The sequence below is a fragment of the Lepidochelys kempii genome, chromosome 9 (assembly GCF_965140285.1).
Source record: "Lepidochelys kempii isolate rLepKem1 chromosome 9, rLepKem1.hap1, whole genome shotgun sequence".
NCBI lineage: Eukaryota > Metazoa > Chordata > Testudines > Cheloniidae > Lepidochelys > Lepidochelys kempii.
The window spans coordinates 95,431,046-95,453,373 of NC_136388.1; positions in this window are offsets into that span (position 1 = coordinate 95,431,046).

Sequence of the window (22,328 nt, forward strand, 5' to 3'; positions counted from 1 at the left end):
AATTTGATGATGCTAACACCTACCTAGCTTTATGTGCTTGAACCTGAGTGACAAATGTTAAGTAGTGTAAATATAGTTACTCCTTTTCGTCTGTTTTGGGACTGGAATGCCAGAGTCATTTGGATTATGGAGTCGTTCAAGGCCTTTCCTTCTTCCCTGTTACCTGAGGAGGTTTCCTTCATCCAACCTCAAGAACAGAGCTGGTCGAAATGTTCTCACCAAAACATTTTTCCAACAAAAAAGTAGTTTTTTGACCAAAACAAAAACTTGTGCAGAAAATTTTCATTTTGTTCAACATTTTCTGGTTATCTGATGAAAAAAACAGAAATCAAACATTTCCCAGGATTTTTTTTTCCAGTTTTCAGTTAGCGGTTTGGTTTCCAAAAACTGAAAAAATTAACAAAAATGATTAAACAAAACAACGTTTTTTGATTTTCCCTTTCCATTAAAAAAAAAAATCTCGGGGATGGAGGGGAGAGGAAATTTCCAACCTGTCCTACAAAAATAGAATTAACATTTTTTGTCTGGCTGTACTCAGCCAGCACTTCCACATCTTCAACCTACCTCTCTTGGTCTTTTCTCTTTCCCTCTAACCTCAGTTGGCACCTCCAGGACATCAGCTTGCCTTTGTGTGCCTTCTACCAGACAACTCCTCCTCCTCCTCTGCTCAAGTTCAGTAAGATCCCCTTGAAATGACCTTCCTCCTTTCTCTTCTCCCCTGCTCCAGCTCACCTTTAGGGCACTTCCTAACAGGATGAAGTAAGCCCCCGTGAAGTAAGGAGAACAGATACACACTTTTAAATTGATACCTAGTATTCTATGATTCAAGAGAGATTTTCTTCGCTAATTATTTTTATTTAAATCCTCCTTGATATTATGCATCATGTTTTCTTTTATCTTAGACCATTATTTACCTTACACACATTTCATGCCTGTGGCGAATGCTAAACAACTGTGAATCCCTCTCCTTTCTCCTCCTCATAGACATTCATTCCATCTCTCTTACTGATGTTCTATCTCCTCAAGATACCTGATCTCTGTCCCTTTACTGATGCCTCATTGACTATGGAGAAAAAGGCAAGCAAAGAGGCTTTTTGAGGGTGGCACAAAAAGAAGAGTCCGAGTGAGAGATCTAAGAAATGCTGAGGAAGACTCAGGCCAGAGATGACAGGGTGCTGCTAAAAGCAAGCTGGCTCTGCGGGAAAGGTGAAGGCACTGACAGACTGATTAGCATACAGGGGAGAAACACTGAAAGACAGAGAGGGTTATTGAGGAAAGTAAGTGTAAAATGAATAAAAAAGGGAGAGAAGTCCCACCTCTGGTAAAACGAAAAATCCACAGTAAGAGAGAACAGAGCTGAAGGCAATTACTAGGGATACGGCTAGCTGCCTGGCATCTCATGTGCTGGAAACTAACGATGAACAATAGGAATGAGGCTAAATCCTGCTCACCTGATATTTGTGAGCAGTCCCTCTGATCTCAACCCAACAGAGGCTGGGGATTCCCGGGGAAGGGATCCTCTAGGCCTGTGAATGCAGGAGCCATTCCACGTCAGCTCAGTCCATCGCTTGTCAGTAGGACCTAGACTGCAGTTAGTTCTACCCCTCTGAGGTTGCTAAGTAGCATCTGTGGAGGTGACTCACTGAGAGTTAACACAGCTCTGAGCTATATTAATTGCCTGGCAGATTTCACTGTGGAAATATGGTAGGCAAGCATGAGGCGGTGCTGTGGAATTCCCCAAATTATCTAATCTGCCTCCACACAGCTCTGACCCTGCCTCCAAAACTCTGCCGGGCCCTGTGAAGCTAGAGTGGAGAGGCATCAGGGGGAACATCCTTCCAGCGAGGGGATGCTGCTGCTGTGGACTAGTGAGACCAAGGAAATTAATGTGAACAAAATACTGGAGTTACAGCTACGATGTTATCTCCCTACAGAGGAGAAGTAGGGGAAGCTGCTGGAATCAACGGGCCTGAACCAAACCCCAGTGACATCAATGGGAATTTTTGCACTGGCATCAAAGGGCTTTGGATAAGACCCAGTAAGATCTGCTGGAATTGGGAGGAACACACAGTTAACCCTACTTTGTCACCATTATCATGCATTGTCTCGTGTGCACCAGGGCTGCGAGGCTGGGCTCTGAACTTGGTCAGATGGATAATCATGATTATAAGAACAGACTCTGCCTCTGTAAGTTGCTCTTGCTGGCAACTGACTACTTAAGGGGAAAATATTTCCCTTTTTTAAGAGGGAGAATCTTTTTTGCTCTATTAAAACATTCAACCCTATATGGATTTTTATTGTATTATGTTATTAATTTTTATTATTATTATTAGCCATTAAACTATCCTGTTGCTGTGGGTATATGGAACAATAACTGATTCGTTTATTCCGCAGGCTGTCTGGGGGTTTATAAATTTTTCACCACTGGAATAAAAAGACAGGAATAAACTTACATTAGTTATTTAAAATAAAAGATTATTTGAACAGATTTGCCTTTTTTATCTGTGATGTCAGTCATTTTAGAAAATGGCTTTATTACATCATCCGATCAGACTCTCCAGTTATCATTTCAAATACAGATAGCACATCCTTCTACTTACCAACTTTAAGTAAGAAGGATTCCAGAGTACACATTTAGTTTATAAGACCTAAGCGCTCCAAGATCTACATACGCAGAATTAGAGATAACAAGATAGGATCTAGGCAAATACTCTGAGGTATGTTTTATAATTGTAAACCCTCATTCTGATTTCACACCGGTTTTACACGGCTTTATCTCCCCTGAGCCTGATCTTCCTTTCCCATCAGTAGCCTCTATAGAGTTGGTTTAAACTTACACCGATATAGGTAGGATCAAAATTAGACCTATGCTCATTTATTTAGGGCTTGATTGATGGCCAGTTTAGCAGAGTCAGTTCAGTGGTTATTTTGAGGCACTTATACAGGCTTGCAGATTGCTAAAAGCAAATAGATTTTTTTTTTGCTTGACTCCGGCTTTTTGCTCCCCCCTCCACCCCCCGCCTTATTACTCTAAAAATACATGTACATTCAAAGAATAACAAAGTAGTACGGGATAGCCTTGGGGAAAAGACCCATGCAACTGTAACCATAAGACTATCACACCAAAAATAATATAGTGGGTATTACATGTTTGTGCTGAAGATTAAAAATAGGATAAGGATTACATTGTCAGTGCTTTATACACAGTGTGAAATATGTTGATGTACTTTACTGTATTTCAGTATTGACTGACTGTTCCTCTTCTTCTCTAGTGGCTGAAATGGCTATAAATGAGAAAAAGCAGAAAGGCTCAAAGAAAGAAAAATACTGAATATCTCTAAGTAGTGCAGGTTATCACAATGATTCACGTACTAATATTATCCATTGGGAAAAGAGCTATACAAATTGTATTACTCAGAGCAAGACCTTCCTAAAATGATTGAGGCACAAAATGATCTTAAATAAACCACCATCTGCCAACCCTTCTCCCCGCTACATAGGGGGCATTCCAGGGTGGGCTGGGGGTGGGAGGTGGGGTATTTCAGGGGAGGCAGAACTGGGCCTGGGGCTGGTGAGCAATGCATTCCAGCAATCCTGGCTGCCAAAGCAACATCTTGGGAGTTATCCACTGCTGAAAGTTAGAGCAGCCTAGAGTCTGCTCTAACTTGTGTTTGGGCCTAGCAATCCCCAGGGTCAATTGGGGAGGAAAGGTGGCCGAAAACAGCCTAAACCCAACCATTTTACTTCCAGAAACTCCAAGCACTAAGCGCTGCTCTAGCATATCTGGGATCTGGCCATCAGTGTTTTCACATGACCATTCTGGTAAACAGAGAGCATAGGATTAAAACATCTTTTTTCAAGACATGATTGGGATCCTGTTATCCCAGTTAGATTATGTAAAGTTCTGGAAGTTCAGTAATTTAATTGTTCAGTATTCAAGCTTTTTGGACAAAACTTTGAAAAAGTGAACCAACTGAAAAAAACAATAATTGTTTTACCTCCCTGACATTCCTCCCCCTCTTCCCACCACACACATTTTGGCGCAATTCCAGACCTGTTCTTGCAGTGACTACTCAGCCTGATCTTTGAAATGGTCTAGAAAAATACAAAAACCGTGACATTAAAAAGGGGGAGAAAATGATCAAACAGCTGTCAGTGTCTTATTAAATTGTGGAAGGGATGTTTAGGTGAGTAGAGATATGGGGATTGAATACCCATTTCTTAATGGTGTGAGATCTATATTATCTGCCTTTCATCCAAGACTTACTAATAAGTTAACACAGCTTCTGTTGAGGTATTGAGAATGAATTCTGTGGAGTTTTTAACCCAGGGTCTTCCTGGTGTAACAGAGCATGTTCTACTATGCAAAGATGATTCCAGCTGTGTTCTGAGGTACAGCCCTGCAACTCCTACTGCAGGCCCATCAAGGGGCACAGAAATCTGAGCGTCAACTGGGCCTGCTATTGCTATCTCTACAAAGGAAGAGTCTGCAAAGGCTAGTCTGCAAAGACAACTGCCATCAAGTAAAACAGACTGCCTGCCTTCATTTACTGAATCCCTAGCTGTCAAGATTTCAGGCTTCTTGCTAAGGACTTTGAAAAATTCGGCTATATTCCAAATGGACTGGGAAATCTGTTAAAAATTTGAGATCTATCTCCTTTCCACCATCTCAACAATTGAAACTCCCATTATCTTCACATCTGGAGCAAGATTCGGATCTCACAATACATTTAGAATACCACCATGTAGACAGAAGTAAACTGAGATGAGAATCTGGCCCCAACCCAAGCTTTCACTGGTTAATTTTCAGGGCAGACAGATCACTTCCCCCTCTGCTCATTGATAAAGCAACAGCTTCACATTTAGAGATAGTTAAATCATCTTGTAGAACAGCTTAAATCATGTGCTTGTGGTAGGATAATGAAATAGAAAAGTTATCCATCAAAATATCCTGAACAAATCATGAAGATGTAATCTCTTTCTGAATAGAAATACAGTGGAGCAGTGACAAATGTTGTGTTCTGTGTTACTGGGAGATAACATGATCACATTCCATGGGGTCTGAATGAGTTTCTACTTTTGATACGGTACATTAATGAGCATATCAAATAATAGAGACGGGGAATATATTGCATATCCCAATTTTAAAAGAATTAAGTGTTTTCAGTTTGGACAATAAAGCAAATGGATACTGAGGACATAAATTATCTTATTATAAGCACTTGACAGAATGTCCAGTACGAGCCATATGGAAAGATAATACACTCTGGCTAATGCAGCTCAGTATGAGCTGTAACTTCCAGTTGGTAAATGTTTCTAGTGCAAGAATATTGATAGGTTTGGAAACTGGATAATGGCACCTGCTAGGACTTGTGTTCAACGCCACCGGACTAGCTGAACGTCAGAAACTGGGGATAAGTGCAGAACAATGTGTAAAAAAATACACACAAAAATAGTGAGTCAGGCTGCAGAAAAACTAACATCATAACCAGCAAAACACTACAGAGACAAAGAGTGAAATTGATTTGTCAAAGAAAGGTCTGCTTCGTAAAAAATCTTACAACACTGTTAGGGATAAACTGCGCTTGATTTCCCAGGATAGCTATCAATTTGTCAGAAAGTCAGAGACATGAAAGAGTAACTTTCATCACATTTATTGCAGTTGTGTTTTAGAAAACTGCACTGGTGTGTAGGATGCATTCATCTCATAGCAAAATCTTCAATCCCAAGGTGACAGCCAATATAGAAAATCCTTCTTAATCAACTCTATTCATCTGTTTCTCATCCACCTACACCTCTACTAGATGGCTGCATAGCAACACTATTTAACTACAGTTTCTCTTTAAACATGAACATTTCCAGCTACGATAAGAGTTGTGCCTCTTTTTCCCAGTTCGACATTTCCTTCCCAGCCGCCTTCTAAAACTCTGCCCCAAGTATGTTCAGCCTCACCCCAGCACACACACACCTATGCATAGATCCAGATCACACCATCTGGAAAATCATCTGTGTGGGGGGGTGGATTTCTGGAAAAATGGGCTAATTTTTTTGGTCATGGTGAGCTGAGGGTTGTTGGGGGAACTTGAGGCAAAGTGGCATTTCCCTGTCCCTCCAACTGCAGAGAAGCCCATAGTATGGCCCAGATTTTCTCTTGGACCAATCTCTGCTGCACACAGGAGAGGGAAGGGCATAGCAGAAGACAGTCAGTTAAAACTCTGATTCTCTTGGATAATTTGCACTGAGGCAAGCCTAAAACGAGGGTTAGACAGCCAAGGGCTGTTAGTCACACCCATTGGCTACTGCCCTACGTGCCAGAGCACAGTCTTTAGCTAGATAAAAATGGAGAAGGAAAAAAGGTCAAATGCTACATTCTGAGGAAGAAAAGGAGTACTTGTGGCACCTTAGAGACTAACCAATTTATTTGAGCATGAGCTTTCATGAGCTACAGATGAAGTGAGCTGTAGCTCACGAAAGCTCATGCTCAAATAAATTGGTTAGTCTCTAAGGTGCCACAAGTACTCCTTTTCTTTTTGCGAATACAGACTAACACGGCTGTTACTCTGAATTCTGAGGAAGCAGTGTGGTCTACTGGGCACTGGAGTCCAGAGACATGGGCTCTATTCCCAGCTCCATCCGCAACTTGCTGTCTGACCTGGTGCAAGTCAATTTGCCAGTCTTTTCCCTTCTCACCTTTTGTCTGGCCAGCCTACTTAGATTGCAAGCACTTCAGCACAGGGGCTGTCTGTTGCTGTGTGTTTGTACAGCCCCTAGCACAATGAAGCCTCAGTCTCAGGTGGAGCATCTAATAATGATGGTTACTAATATTACCATGGAAGAACAGCAGACATATTCTTCCTTCCTTTGTACAGTGAACGGGAAAGCAGAAGCAGCAACAAGACAAGACACTGCCCAATCCAGTCATTGGAATATAGGACTGAAAAATGGATGTCAATAAAATTGAGCAAGGAACAACACGAGATAAGCCTAATGTCTGTGTCATGGAAACACTGCTACATTACGTGCTGAGTGCATAGCACTGTTTGCTAAAATTACTTTGCAATGAGAATGGCTTTCATATCCCAATCATTGGATCACAAGTAAATGAAGCTACGTTGCCACTAGAGGCAACTAGGAAACTCAAAGAATGGGAAATGTTTATTACTGCTCTTTTTGCTCTGTTGGATGTTAAGCTATTGTTTCAGTGATAATGAGCAATGTGTTTTCTCTAGTTAACTCGTTGGAAATTAGGTTCCCTAGTTCCGTTAATATGTAAAAGTCTTGATCAAATGTGGCATCTCTTCCACGCTTCTTGGTGGCATTTATGTATTACGTTTCCTTTTATTAAGTTTCTTAATTAAATATATTGTATCAAGCACAGGCTCCCTTTAATAAATTATGTAGGTTTCCTAGTGATATTTACGGCATTACCCTGCTTCAAATCATCTTTTGGACCTCATTAGCATAACATGAACTGTATTGCGGGGTTAGTATCCAATTCATCTTTCCCCCTCCCTCTCAGGATAGGAGCTTTGACTCACCATACATTACATTTTAAACCCTCCCCCCAAATTCACTGGCACAGTGGTTCTCAAATTGTGGGTTGCGAGCCCATTTTAATGGGGTTGCCAGTGCTGGCTCAGACTTGCTCGGGCCATGGGCCAAAGCCCGAGCCCCACCGCCCAGGGCTGCAGCCAAAGCCCAAGGGTTTGAACCCTTGGTGGCAGGGCCCAGGTTACAGGCCCCCTGCCTGGGGGCTGAAGCTTCACCCCCCCCCCGAGCTTTGGCTTCACCCCCACCTGCCCGCAACCGGGACAGTAGGGCTCGGGCTTTGGCCCAGCCACTCAGGGAGGCTGGGCTCAGGCTTCGGTCCCCGCTCCTGGGGTCATGTAATAATTGTTGTTGTCAGAAGTAGGTCGCAGTGCAATGAAGTATGAGAACCCCTGTAGTAGCATGTACAAATGTCTAGGAATATTATCCGAACATTCTCATCACCAAGGAGAGCAAATATAGGAACTGAATGAGATTCCAGGCCTTACATTTATCATTATTGGCTGCCCGACATGCTCAGTGTGAAGAGGAAATTAGATAATAATTCTCCCATGGTGTCATATAATGTGCAGCAAATGGATTGCCTCATATGCACTGCTCTTATGTAACTGCACAAGAACGCTAATGGGGCTATGGGATCCACCATCCTTGGGTTCTTCAAGGAAATCCCTGTCTCCTCTCCCAAGAGAGAAACACAGGGACATTTTTGTAAACATCAGAACAATGTTTAATCAAGACACAGGCAACCATCAACTTGGCCATTTCACTTGTATGTCATACCCCTTTCCCAACCCTTTGTTCTGCTCATCTTCTTTGAGTGAAGCTATTTTTTATTCAAATAAAATAATAGTAATTTCAAATGAAATATTCATCCAGCTCTATTGCAAGCATAGACTAGATGGATTAAATAAACAAATCCACAACTAGGGTGAGCTTTCTTTTCAAGCCCCCTTGGTTAATATACCCACATATCTGAACTTCTGAATTATGGGGTAGAGGGAAAACAAACTAGACCTGGACTTTGTATAACTTCCCCATTTAAAAGGCTAATGCTTCCTAAAATAGCTAAGGTTTTTTATAGATATGGCTGGTTTTTTTTTTCCTGACTTGCCTTTCTTTCAATCTGCAAAGTATTTGAGGTCCGATTATCATAGAATATCAGGGTTGGAAGGGACCTCAGGAGGTCATCTCGTCCAACCCCCTGCTCAAAGCAGGACCAATCCCCAATTTTTGCCCCAGATCCCAAATGGTCCCCTCCAGGATTGAACGGACAACCCTGGGTTTAGCAGGCCAATGCTCAAACCACTGAGCTATCCCTCCCCTCAAATTAGACATATTGCATCAATTTAGAATACTATAAGAAGTCCTTATGTGCAGATTTATCTTGTAGGCCTTAAGGACACAACAGGTACCACTAAGATCATCTTCCACTAGTAAGTATTTCTTAAAGTCTCTAAATATTTGTTTATACAATAGCCTTAATGGCTCTGTAGGAGCTGTTACAGTCTAGCAGGTAAATAGTATGCAGTTTTTAAAACAACCGCTAATTGATATTTATGTAAGCCCAATCAGGAATGGTTCTCTCTCTTGGGTCAACATGCATTTTTTAAAATTACCAGCACGCTCTTTTTTTCATAAACCATTTTCTTCAACAACAAAAAATTTAAAAAGCCAAGAAAATTTGCACCAAAAAGCTGCTTTAAAAATCCCTTGATGGGGTGCAGATTCAGCCAGGGGCACATGCCAACAGATGCCAGACTCTGATTTCCAATTGCTGGATATTTAACAATACATTGCAAGGTACTGTATATGCTGTAATGTATTATAGGAGGGATCACTGCAACATTTGTTGCTTTGTGTTGCCTCATCTTGAAGATCAACAACATTTCATTGATGGGGACCAGTTGTAATGGCCTGAATCTGCAGCTCTTGGGGAGCTCGCCAGTGCATTGGGGATGAGATTGTGGCGTTGAGTCATTGCACCAAGTAGTGCAGAGCTGATCTGCCCAAGGAAGATCTCTGGGGGAGACTGTGCAGAGGAATAACACAAGGGGAGAGTGTAGGCTGCACCATCTTTTAGCAGCTGTTTCCAACTGTGCACACAGGTTGCCACCTAAGCCAGTACAGAAGGGAAACAAGTCATGGTCCTAACAGTACGTCTGTTGAGATGTGATTGTAGCATGGGCGCACAGACTCATAGTAGCTTTACTGTAGTTAGAGCGAGTAGTAACAGTAATGAAGACGCACTGGCATAGACCTTGGCATGGGATAGCAACCCAGGATCCGTGGCAGGCTTGTGTGAAGTAGCTCGTGCGTATTGAAACCGTTGCTGCTGTGTGTACACAGCTTCTGTGGCCTGCACTAGCTAGTTCAAAGCTAGCACACATACTCCTGCAGTCACACTTACTTTGTGGTGTACACGTACCTTAAGGGACGTTGGGGGAGGTAGAGATATTTGAGAAGAGCAAAGAGGGAAGAGTACATGTTTGAGGGAAGAAGGAAGGCTGCTTGAACCCTCCTTCACTATCCTCCTGGATATCTGTGTAAGGACCACAGGCAGTCTGGTCCCTCACTATATGTTAGAAGGATGTCATTTTTGCTTGCTTGCTTTAAATTATACATTAAGGATGAAATCCTGGCCTCATTCATATCAATGGCAAAACTCCCAGTGACTTCAGTGTAAGGATTTCACCCTTTCTATCTGGTAAAGCAATCTGGGATCCCCTATATTATTCTAGAGTCTTTACTGCAGGTTTAAAGAGAACTGAAATAGAGAATTACCTATGATAACTCTCAGACCTTTTCCCTCTCTACTTCCCTATCAGAAAGGGTAATGTTATTACAGAATACTCCTCATGCAAGGGTAGCAGTGAAGGATCCATCACATCAGAGGTTTAAAAGCACTAGCAAAGAAGATTCCTCCTCTGGCAAGGAGTGGGACTAGCTGTCGTAACAGACTTTTTCATCTCTAACTGATGTGATTCTAGGTCTCTATGATCCTGCACTAATAACTAATGAGACAGCACCTAACTGTTTAGTAGAGAGAGTAAAATATATTCTTTTTATACCTTCTTTACTCTGAAACTTATTACTCAACAGTTAGTTGCTTGCTTTGAACTGGGTTTGCCACATATTAGCCCAAGTAATGCAGTGAAATTAAGTCCTTTTGATTTAATTAAACTATTCCCAATTGTACCATGTTACACCACAGAATTACCATACATATTATTGTGCACGTGCACTGCACCTTTCAGTACCACTAAAAAAAAATCACTGATATTAAACAAACACACAGAACTCTTACTATTAGGAGATGAATTTTGGTTTTTACTAGATCACACTGGAGGGACGCAGAAGGGTCAGACCCCAGAGGGAGTCTCTCACTAACGAGGGAGATTGCTTCAGACATTTTATCCTTGATGGGTATACATCACTGGAGCTGCTCAAAACCTGACAGAATGATTTTCCATAGGAAAACTTTTCACCAGAATATGGGAATTTTGATGAAATTTCATTATAAAAAAGTTGGGGGAGGGGGGAAGCTTTTCAATAAGGTCAAAATGGAACAAAACCAGACCTAGTGGAACTTTTTTATTTTGAAGGGATTTTTTTATTACAAACTTTTAAAAAGTGGAAATTAGAATGAAATATTTTGATTGCATCAAAACAGAACATGTTGACTGATCCACACCGTTTTTTAAAAATATCGTTTCACCTGAAATCCAGAACAAAAACTAAATTTTGAAATGTCAGAATTTTCCACCTAACCGTTATGCTGAGTTTTGACTAAATTAGCCCATCGCTGCAAAGATGCCGGGAAGGTTGATGGACTGTGTCTGACACACAACGTGGCAGGTGTACCAGGGAGCTTGGAAGGGATTTTACCACTCTGAGGCACAATCCCTCTCTGAGTTCATTAGTGGGTTTGGACCGGCCCCTACTCAGAGCTGTGTGTAAGGGTTTGCCTAGATGGCTAGTTAGTGCACAGTAAGCTGGGGTGTAAATCTACAGTGTACGAGAGTGCCATGCATTAATTGGCTGTGTGGACCCTGCTACCACACAGTAAAATTTCCATTTCAAAGCAGAGTGGAGAAGTGCACGAGGGAACTTTTAGTGAATGGTGGTAGAGTCTACGTGGCTAGTTAGTGCATGGCACGCTGGAGCTTTACACCCCTGCTTGCAATGCACTAACCAGCCTTCCAGATGACCCCTTGGGGGACCTAATTGTACCTTACTTATGCCAGTTTTACAGCATTATAAGTCCACTGATTCCAACAGACCTCCTGTGGATTTACACTGGTGTATATGAGAGGAGAAACAGGCCTTAAAACACATAGTATGTGGTCTGTATAATTAGAGCTGAACATTAAATATTGTACTGAAAAATGGTCCATAACCAGACATCCTATATGACGACACCCAGAGCTTTGAGACGTTAGGTCCAAATGCAGACCAAAATCATGGCCCATGTTTCAGTTAGGGATTTTCTCTGGTTTTGCAGTCTATTCCTCGTGTGCTGATCTTAAAACTGTACATGACCCAAAACAAAAGATGCATTAATAGATTAATTTGACTACAGGATTACAATATGCTTCTTACATGCACCCTATTTAAAAAAAAAGATCTTTGCTGCCACTTTTGATATTAGGGGAGTCCTCTGTATTTTGTTTCTGATCCTGTGAAGGGGAAAATTGTGGGTAAGTTTGAGAAACTATGAACTTTGTAATTAAGTTAACCACCTAGAAAATCAGGAGCTCAGCTGTGTTAATCTCTTTTAATTGGGTTTTCTCATTAATTGGTTGTAAAGTGACTGCTATTATCAGCAGGCTCAATTTTACTGGAACTGTGCAGTTTTGATATTTGTGTGTCAAACCATTATGGTCTCCTGATTTATAGCACAAGCTTGTGGATCTCTTTGGGGGCGATAACGTTTTTTGGTAACATGAGGCTGTAAAAGTTTACATATGTGTAAAGCCTAGCTCTGGAAAGGGAGCTGAACTTGGAGAGAATTCTCTCCAATAGCCCCTTTGGGCTGCGAGTGTGCTATCTTATGGTGTGTCATGAGCCCCTTCATGAGCTCAGTCCTACTGGGATTTCTCTATCTGACTGTAATACCCTTTGTAGCACTGCATTCTATGGAATGCTTGACACTGCTTTTTCAGGCACAGTCAAAGGTTGTAATAAAAAAGTTTGTCATTTAAAATGAAGTCCAAATCCACCTACGTACTCTACTGACAAAGAACAAAAGAGATTTAAAGTGGCTTTTCAGCTAGCACCCCGCTAACTTGAAACTGGAACAGACAGTGTGCTGGCAATGGGGGATTTATTATTATTCATTGTGACTGTTTGTAGGTGTCGATGCTTGCAGTGGGCAGGGCCCCAGTTTGGTACTGGGAGAGCCAGAACTTTTTTTAAAAATAATTCTGTGATTTGGGTGCATCTGGATACATCCAAAGCTGAATCCTGGCTCCACTGAAGTCAATGGGAGCTTTGTCATTGCCTTAATGGGGCCAAAACATCACCCCCAGCCTTCCAAGCAGAAGGAACCCTTCCAAGCCTGCCAAGGACAAGGAGGGAGACAAGCTCTAGGGCAAACACCTGGATCTATTGAAGTCAATGGGAGCTTTTACAAGGATTTTATACCAGAGATACTGGGCCTGATGCTGATCCCTTGCGTGTACCAGTCTTACAGTGGTTTAATTCCATTGCCTTGCATTCAGAATTATTCTTGATTGCCCATGACGTTTGATCAGATTCAGGACTATTGGGTCAAATTTGACTGCCATTTACAATGATTTCAACAGAATTGTGCCCATCATCAGGGCTGAATATCTATAAATTATATGTAATTCCTAGATATGAAATGAAATATACATTTAATTTGATGATTCTATCATCATGCTTTGCCTGAGGGAAATATGTGCTAATATATCTTCGATTCAATGATACTTGCTTATCTTTATATATAACAGGCTGTGTAACACTACTGGATTTCAGAAAGAAAAAAGACCTCGGATAAACAAGAACTGGAGTATTCAGGGAAGTGGCAGAAGAGTTCTTTATCTAACCTCTGGCATGCAATCAGTTGTTGAATAGCTTGGCTCACTGACATGTGGCTCAGCAAGCAGACATTGGGTTACCTGGACTTGTCTTGTATTCGTCCTCTATAAGCTCTCATGAAGCATCACCGACAAATATCACTAGCAATGTCTGAAAGCATTTGGAAAACTTCAGAGAGGTTACACATTAGTTCAGTCTAAAGCAAAAAATTCTAAAGCATGAGCTTATGGAATACTTTCTAACAGAAGCAAGGGAGAGGAAGAAGATATATTCATGTGATATCACCGTTTAATTTGTGCTTGGTTATTTCCAGGGAAGGCTATGGACTTTGTATGAGCAAAGTAGGAATGCGTATCATTCATTCTTCTCTCAGTGGGCTCCATACTGCAGAGCGGTTTTCCTTGGAGTCCCTGAATCATTCTATTTACCCTATGTTGTACCTTTTGCATCTCTGTAATACCATTTTTATAGGGTAAGGTTATCAGACTTGAGAAAATGATACTATATGGGACAAATAAAGCCACAGTGTATGTCTTTTCCTTGTGTTTAATACCTGCATTCATGTAGCCCAGATTTCTGTTCTATTATTTCTATTTATTGCAATGGAATCCTCAGCACCAAAAGTTCAGGTGTGTGAATTTTGGGGGGAGCAGCTAAGTCAGTAAAAGAAAAATGTCACATACACACCCAGACGCATGGTCAAGCTGGTCTCATCTCATTGTTCATTCTATGAAGCTTGTCATTTGCCATCACAATGCATAGAAATAGTCTGTTAAAAGGCCCCTTTCATGTCCTGATCCTGGATAGGTCCTGCATTGGCTACTGCTTTACTTTTGTTAGGCAGCAGTGATTGTGCCTATCAGGTTAATTCAAGTACGGGACCTGGGTTTTTGCTTCTTATCTGGAATTGCCATTACCACGTGATCTGCAGTGGGTCACAACTGTGAGTGATGACCTCAGGGCAGACACCCTAAGCTGGTGGTGTGTTCTATAATTAGATTTCACCGAGCCAGTAACAAATGTGAACTGCTGGATCACTATACCAGCCTCAGACAGTCCCCTTAGACTCTCCAGTCTATCTTGTCACCCAGACAAACTGGACTTTGTGATAAAAGGCCCCTTCTGCCCTTTATCACAAAGGAAGTAAGCAATATATCCAGTATCAGAAGGAGTCTAAGTGAAAGATTAATTTTTTTCAGTCTTCAGTGACTTTGTTTTCAAATGTAAGCTAAGTGCTTGTCTACATTGTGTGTTTGTGTGCACCAGCTGCGTATTGCTCATTAGCTGTCATGTACACCTTGCTGGCATGCACTAAAAGTTTCTGGTGCACATTGACGTACTCGCACTTCAAACAGTACTATGTCAGTGCACACGAGGGAGCTTTTAATGCTTGCCTTCAGGTCCACATGGAGAGTTAGCATGTGACACACTGGTGCACACTAGAATTTACACTGCAGTGCATTAATAGTGTAGGAAACTCCTAATTATAGTTTACAGAATTAAAGGTTGAAATCTCAATGAAATATTTCACCAAAGCCTTAGTTTTCTATGTGTCGATTAAGTGTTTAATCATGCAGATCACGGTATGCTAGAGACACTAATACTGAACACAAACCAATTCCCCAAGCACACCCTGATTGTCAATTTGCAAAAACAAAATTCAAAATTGCAGCTTTTTATATGGATTTGTGACAAGTAACAAATTTGAAATTTTGGAAATTTCCCAGAGACAGGAAAACAGTTTCCAGGCCATTTCTAATTCGGTTCTCTTACAGACTTACTATACTCCTGGGAGTAAGAGGCTTATGCCTGGGTCACAGAAAGAGAACCCACACTCAAAGGGCATGTGCCTTTTGGCAAAATAAAATCATGATGGTTTGTTGGTTTTCAATGTCAACAGGTTCAAAGTAGTTGGAAATATACCACTCTCTACTCTGAAATTATCACCCAGCTGTTAGAGAGAATGTTACACATCATAGAATGATAAGTAAAACCTGTGTTAGAAAAAGTGATGAGCTCAAAAATTTAAATTTGTTTTTATTTCCATGGAGAAAGCTGGCAGATTGAGAAAGGCTACTGACTACTCAGTACAGATCAACTGAACATTCGCTTCACAATTCATTCCTGGGATAATGAACCTAAGCAGTAGGTGAGATGGTAGAAATTGAAGAGATCAAATGGCACTGAGCTGTGTACTCAACAAGACAACATCAGAAATAGGAATAGCAGGCATGAGACCCAACACCTATTCATTCAGATGGAAGCTGGACCATCGAGTGGCAGTATCCTCCTCCTTTTGATTATTGTTGTTTATGTTCAGTATTAGTGTCTCTTAGCATACCTTGAGCTGCATGATTAAACACTTAATCTATACACAGAAAATCTAAGGCTTTGGTGAAATAGAACTCGGCACTTTAAAGAAGAGTGATAAAGAACAAAACACCATTTTGGGTCATCGATGTAGAGTATATTACAGTACATTGCTGGGCTAGTTATTTTCAACTTCATTAGTTGCATTGAATGGCCTTCAACGTTTAATTGGCATGTTGTAATAAATGCTTAGATTCTTCAATAAAGCAGCCATTATTTGAAATGTCAGATCTTCCTGCTCTTTAAGCACAGACTCTTCTAAGTAACAAGGGAGAAAAAATGCCTTTAAAAAGTAAATTTTCTTTAAAACTGTTATAGACAAGAGGATTTGTTCATCTGCCAGAACTTTGACTCAGTTTTATTATAATATTTTATTACTATTATATTTTAGCAAATCACTGACTTCAAGCCTCATTTTCTAATGGTGACAATTTGTCTGATACTTTTCTTGCCTACAACAATAGTGTTACAACAAATGTCAAGTGGCTGAGACTCCAGCATTTTGCACATATTAATAATTATATAGTATTTAATTAATAGCTCCTCCATTTGACTCATGTGGGTCAGTCACTGGAACTTAATTTTTTAAAAAAAAAAAAAAACCAACAAGCTATGGGAGCATAGTGTAGGACAAAACCACCAACTGGATTCCCTGGCAGCTGTGCACACACAGATTAGTGCAAGAAAGATTTAGTCTAGGGATTAGAACACTGGACAGGAAGTCAGGACTCCTGGGTTCTGTTTGATTCCTGATTCTGTCACAGACTCATAGGTTAAGTGCCTTGCCCAAGGTTACACAGTCTGTGCCTCGAACCTGAGATTTTCTTCAACTTTCTGATTCACCAAAAGATTTTTTTTTAAATAATTGTTTTCATAGGAACTGAAACTATTTTCCCTCTTCCCAATTTTTCAGCATTGCCAGCAAACCAATAATAGTAATAATAATAACAATCTGTCATTCACACCGCTCTAACCACCAGTAACTTTTGCAAAGTCCTTGGTGATTTTAAATGAAAGGTAGTACTTAAAATGTAAACCTTTGGTTTTTTATTCAGAGGCCCAAATACAGGACCCTCCCATAAAGGCACGGAGGGCCTCTCTGTACTGAACCAGTGCTCTTTTACTGTGTAATGGCAGGGAGACGGAATGAGAGGTTGGCACAGAGGCCCTGAACCTGCTTTACGACATGGAACACTACCTCACAGGAGACCCCTGAGGAGCAGTGAACTATGATCGGCTGGGGAGTGATGAGTATGAGTGGGAGAACAAACAGGGAATTTGCTACCACAAAGGCTCCCTCATCCCCCATCCATTGGGGGTCTCAGACTTACTGCCAGTGGTGGGCTGTCTATGTATGCCACACATGCATTGCATGCCCTACACTTTACAAAACACATGGTCCGACTGGCAGCCCGTAGTTTGGATCTGGTGCACAGGACTATTCAGCCCAGCCCATGAATGTGCACTGCAAAACGCACTGGTATCCTCTGCACACCGTGACCTCTCCCACACCGGATGTCACCCCACATGTAGGACATCATTTTGTAGAGCCACACTATAAAGGTCGGCCCACCTAAGGCATGCAAGTGTAGAATTGAATCATCCATGCTAGAACGAAGTTACCACTATGAACTCTTCATCAGGATGGTAAGCTAAGGGCAAAATATGTGCACTAAAACGTGGTCAAATATCACGCCATGCCACGGCTTGTTACATAGCTGTTCTGCATCTTGAGGCAGAGTTCATTCTGCTCATGCTTACACTAGTGCAAATCAAGAATAACTCAATTGAACTCAAGTGTAAAGAGTTGTGAGATCAGAACTGGCCCCCCAAATGATACTTACATGCAAAGTCATGGTTAACAAAAAAAGCAAAACACACTTCTGAGCTCACTGTATGCATTTAAAATTAGAAATGAGTTCAACTTAAATTCCATTATCACAGTTCTGGGTTCATAAATAATTCCATATAACCATAATGGACAAATCCAGAATCCAATAATCCTGAATTCGAGAGTCCAAATCCAGATCTTAGCCCAAACTCTTCCAGATTCCGAGGGGGCTCAGATTTGGCCTACCTAGAAATAGGCTCAAACTGTGAACATGGATTTGGATCTGTGATTTTGTGCAGGCTAACAGTATCACTCATGGTTCAGAATAAATGAATTTTTTTTAAAAAAATATCAGTGTTTACATACTCCTTTTTTCCGGTAACCTGGCTTAAACGGCTTTGTTTTTGTTTTTGTTTTGGGGGGGGGGGGATTCCTGCAGATTCGATGGCCCTGCTTTCATCATTGCATTACTCCAATATTTTAATGTAACTTCATTGGTGTCAATGCAATGAGTCCAATACATTATACAGTTTTTGTAGTTTACTGTACATGAGACATTCTTAGAATAATCTCAGAACATATAGTAAAGGGTGTAAATGACCTCAGTTGAGTTGAGTTGATCTAGTTGGAAAAAGTAACATGTCAAGAACATATTGGGATGGGAATCTTCTCATTCAGTCTGGTGTAAATCAGGATTAACTCGGAGGAAGCCAATGGGATTACACCAAAGTAAATAAGAGCAGAATTGAGACCACTGGGCCAAACTCATTCCTGGTAGAAGACATCTCTAAATTACACAAAGTATGAGTTTGCTTCATTACACCTGGTACAGCTATGCTCAATGGCTACAACTGCAAAGGTAAATCCTATATCTTCTCTCAAGAAAGTGAAACACGAAACTTCAGTACAGTCAATAGTTCTAGCTAGAGATATGGTACATGATCCCATTATAAATTAATGTTTATAATTCAATGAAGCAGGTATTCTGTTCTCTGGAGACCACTGTACAAATCCTATCTTCCACTGATATTTACTGACACCAGCTTACTTCAGAAAGGGCAATCTTTTCCCTGTCAGTAATAACAATAGCAAAGCCTATGGTTTACCGTTCCATGTTAAGCGAGAATGGGGTGAGAGTCACACAGTTTGAATGCGAATGGAGGATGTGGGCTAAACCAATCCAAACTAACGAGAATTGTCCTTTCCGAGCATAAAAAATTTAGCAACACTGCCGTTTAAGTATCCATTTTATTAACCTTTATCAACAGCTGTGAAACCAGGATATGATGGGATTTTTGAACTTTGCTATTAGCAGCTAAAGAGTAATGCTGGTAGTGACTGCTGTTTTGCAAAATTATACTTCTTATACCCCAAAATTATTTTATTAAATTCATCCTCAACTGATTACAGAGTGACGCAGGGAGAAAGAGAGAGAGAGCATGGTCTAGGTTTGGGCAGACACAGGGAATAGTCAGGTGCATAGTCAGACACAGGGCATAGTCAGCTCTCCATCCTGTTCTCCAAACAGAAGCTGGGTAACATTTTTCAGCCAAAACTTTTTTCAAGCAAACAAGGCAAAAAACAAACAACAACAACAAACCCCACAAACAACTTCCCTCTCCTCACAATGATTTGCAAATTCATGTTCGTTTTGCTGGGTTGGTTGTTTTGGAGGGGAAAATACCAACAAATTCTGGGGGGCGGGGAGGGGGAAATCTAAATATTTAGTTTTGCCATTTTCAAAATGAAACATTTTGACTTTTCTTAAAATAACTTTGTTTCAAAGTTTTCTCTAGTTTTATATTTTCTAAGTGTTTAAAAATGGTTGAAATGGAAATAAAATGTTTCCGTTTCGTCACAGCTGTGTTTTGTTCAACCCAGGACACATATTGTTTTACTTTAAGATTGCCAGCAAACTGAAAAATCCATTATTTGCACAGCTCCACTCCTGACACTAGATCAGGGATGTCAAACTCTGTCAGCAGAAAGAACCCAATCCCTGTTTAAATTACAGTCAGTAGGGCAAGATACATGTAGAGCTTCTTACTCCACCAGTGACATCAAGAGGAGGTTTGCACAGAGAACAAGGGTAGAATATGGCCTGGATGCGGTAATTAATCTTTTAGTTTTCATGCCCATGGAGCTGTGAGGGGTGTAGCCAGGTCAAACCTGTTCCCTAGTGATTCCAACCCCACAGGGGACTACTGAAACAGGGGTGCGAGTTAAAGCTGACCTCAGAGCTACCCTAGCCTGCAGCAGCTCCACAGTAGCCCCCTACACCGCTAAATAGAGGAGGCATAAACATCAGTGGTAGGATCAGTGGGGGCTGTGTCTTAAAATAAACTCTGATAAATCAGAGACTACAGGATGTTAAGGAGTGTTCCTTTAGGCTGGGCTAAACATCTGTCAGGTGCAATCCATCACTTAGATAAATTTTCCCCAAAATCTCCACCTCCCATTCTGACTATGGAAGCTCCTCTCTGCAGATTGAGGGGTTCCTGACAGGAAATTACCCTATCTCCTCCAAGGAGTAGTTATTATAATGGATCCCAGAGAAGCTGAGGGAGCAGGGGTTTTGGAAGCTAAATTGAGCTGAGAAGCAGGAAGGTCAGGAGAAAGCTGGCTCGTGGGATGTGGAAAAGAAACAAACCGAGCAGCTTGTTATAACTCAGCTTGGGCAGCAGGGAGATCAAAGGTCTTTGCGGTTCGGCAACACAGGAGACCAAACAGACAGCAGCCAAGAGGGCAGTGAAGGAGGCCAGCCGGCCACTGAGAGCATCCCCAATTGCCCTTCACTGTTTGTGGGAGAGCGCAAGAGAAAACAAGATAACCCCTGAGCAATATTTGATTGTGGAGTTCTTTGTGAATGAAAAGCCCAGGATTGTCAGTTGATTTCCCAGAATGCATGGCATTTAACGTCCTTTGACTCCTCTGAGGAAGAGCACCATCCCGCCAGATGGATTCTGCACATATGTGCCAGACCATTTGCACCATCTGCTGTAAGGGTTTTGGTAAAGGAAAAGCGACCAAAGCCTCTCAGGGTTGAAATGCCACTTGGAAAGCGACAGTTTCACTGGGAAAACAGCACAGAAAAAGAAGTCAAGTAACCAAATGGCTGAGAGGCGATAAAGGAAGAAGCAGGAAAGGTCAGAGCTAGTATATCAAAGGCTTCGGAGAAGGGGACTAGGCTGATGCCATGGTGCAGTCCTGAGTCATTACAGTTCCCTTTCCAGCGAGCCCCAGCATTGTTGTGTAAGGAAGAAAGATACTGGGCAGTAGGAGTGTCAGGGACTAGTCCAAAGCCGTGACACTCAAGGAAACAACTATGACCATAAAACCATTGAATAAGTAAACACAGAACAACTAATTCCTACCCCCTTCAGCTAAAAGCAGACGTCACTGGTTAGCGAGGTTTCCAGCAGACATTTAATCAAAACCATGGCAGCTGCTGATTCACATGGTCGTGTTCTTTTTAGTAAGTTTCTCTTAAAGAGGGACTTTAAAAATTCAGGCACAAAGCATATATCCAAACACACATTTGCAATGTAGAGTCACGCCAATGTACAGGAGATTGAACTGGAAAATCAAACAGTGCCCAATTTTGCAAGCGCTCCCCCACCCCGTCGGTAGAGCTCCCACTGCAGTCATTGGGAATTACATGATCCATATAAAGGGGACAAACGTTCTTATTTATATTAAGTGTCTACTGGATGTACTTGTTCCTTGAGCAGTACAGGTCCTTCCTGATGGAGTGAATGTCAGTGAACAATTAAGTAATTTCCCACACTCCTGTTGCAAAACAAAGAGCGGGGTCTCTGGGACCAGCCAAGCTGCACTCAACACAGAAGCCAGGCTGGGCAGTAAAGCTGACTCTAAGCTACCTTTGCACTCCCTTTCTCCTTAGCCAGATGGTTAAGAAAGAAAATAGTTTGTACCGTCAACAATACCATTTATCGTCAATAAAAATGTAGCTATTGTGTTTGCCACTGAAAGACTATTTGCCACGTAACAAAGGCCTCCGTTCAGAAAAGCATCCCTATGACAGTTTAGGACAGTGGTCCATAGAATAAGGACTAGGATTGAGATCAGGGGCTGATCCTCATCTGATGTAAACTGTGACAGCTCCATTCAAGTCAATAGCATCTGTCCCCTGGATCCTATCCCCAGCTCTGCCATGGATTCATGGTATTATCTTAAGCAAGTAACATATTTCCTCAGTGCCTCATATTCCCTATCTGTAAAACGGGGACGATGATTTTAAAGCACATTTGGGAAATGCTTTGATATCTACAGATGAAATATGCCAAGTGCTAGGCAATATTTTAATCATAATGATTCTCTCTAGAGAGTCAAGTACATTTCTGCTTCTTACAGGCATTTCTAGTAGTACCATATAACAGTGGTTCAAAAGAAAACTGCATCTAATACAAAAAAAGTGGCCAAGCAACATTTATATACATCCGGCAAGAAATTAGATACCATCAATGGTCAAAAAATTAAGCAAGTTAGTCTATCGTGT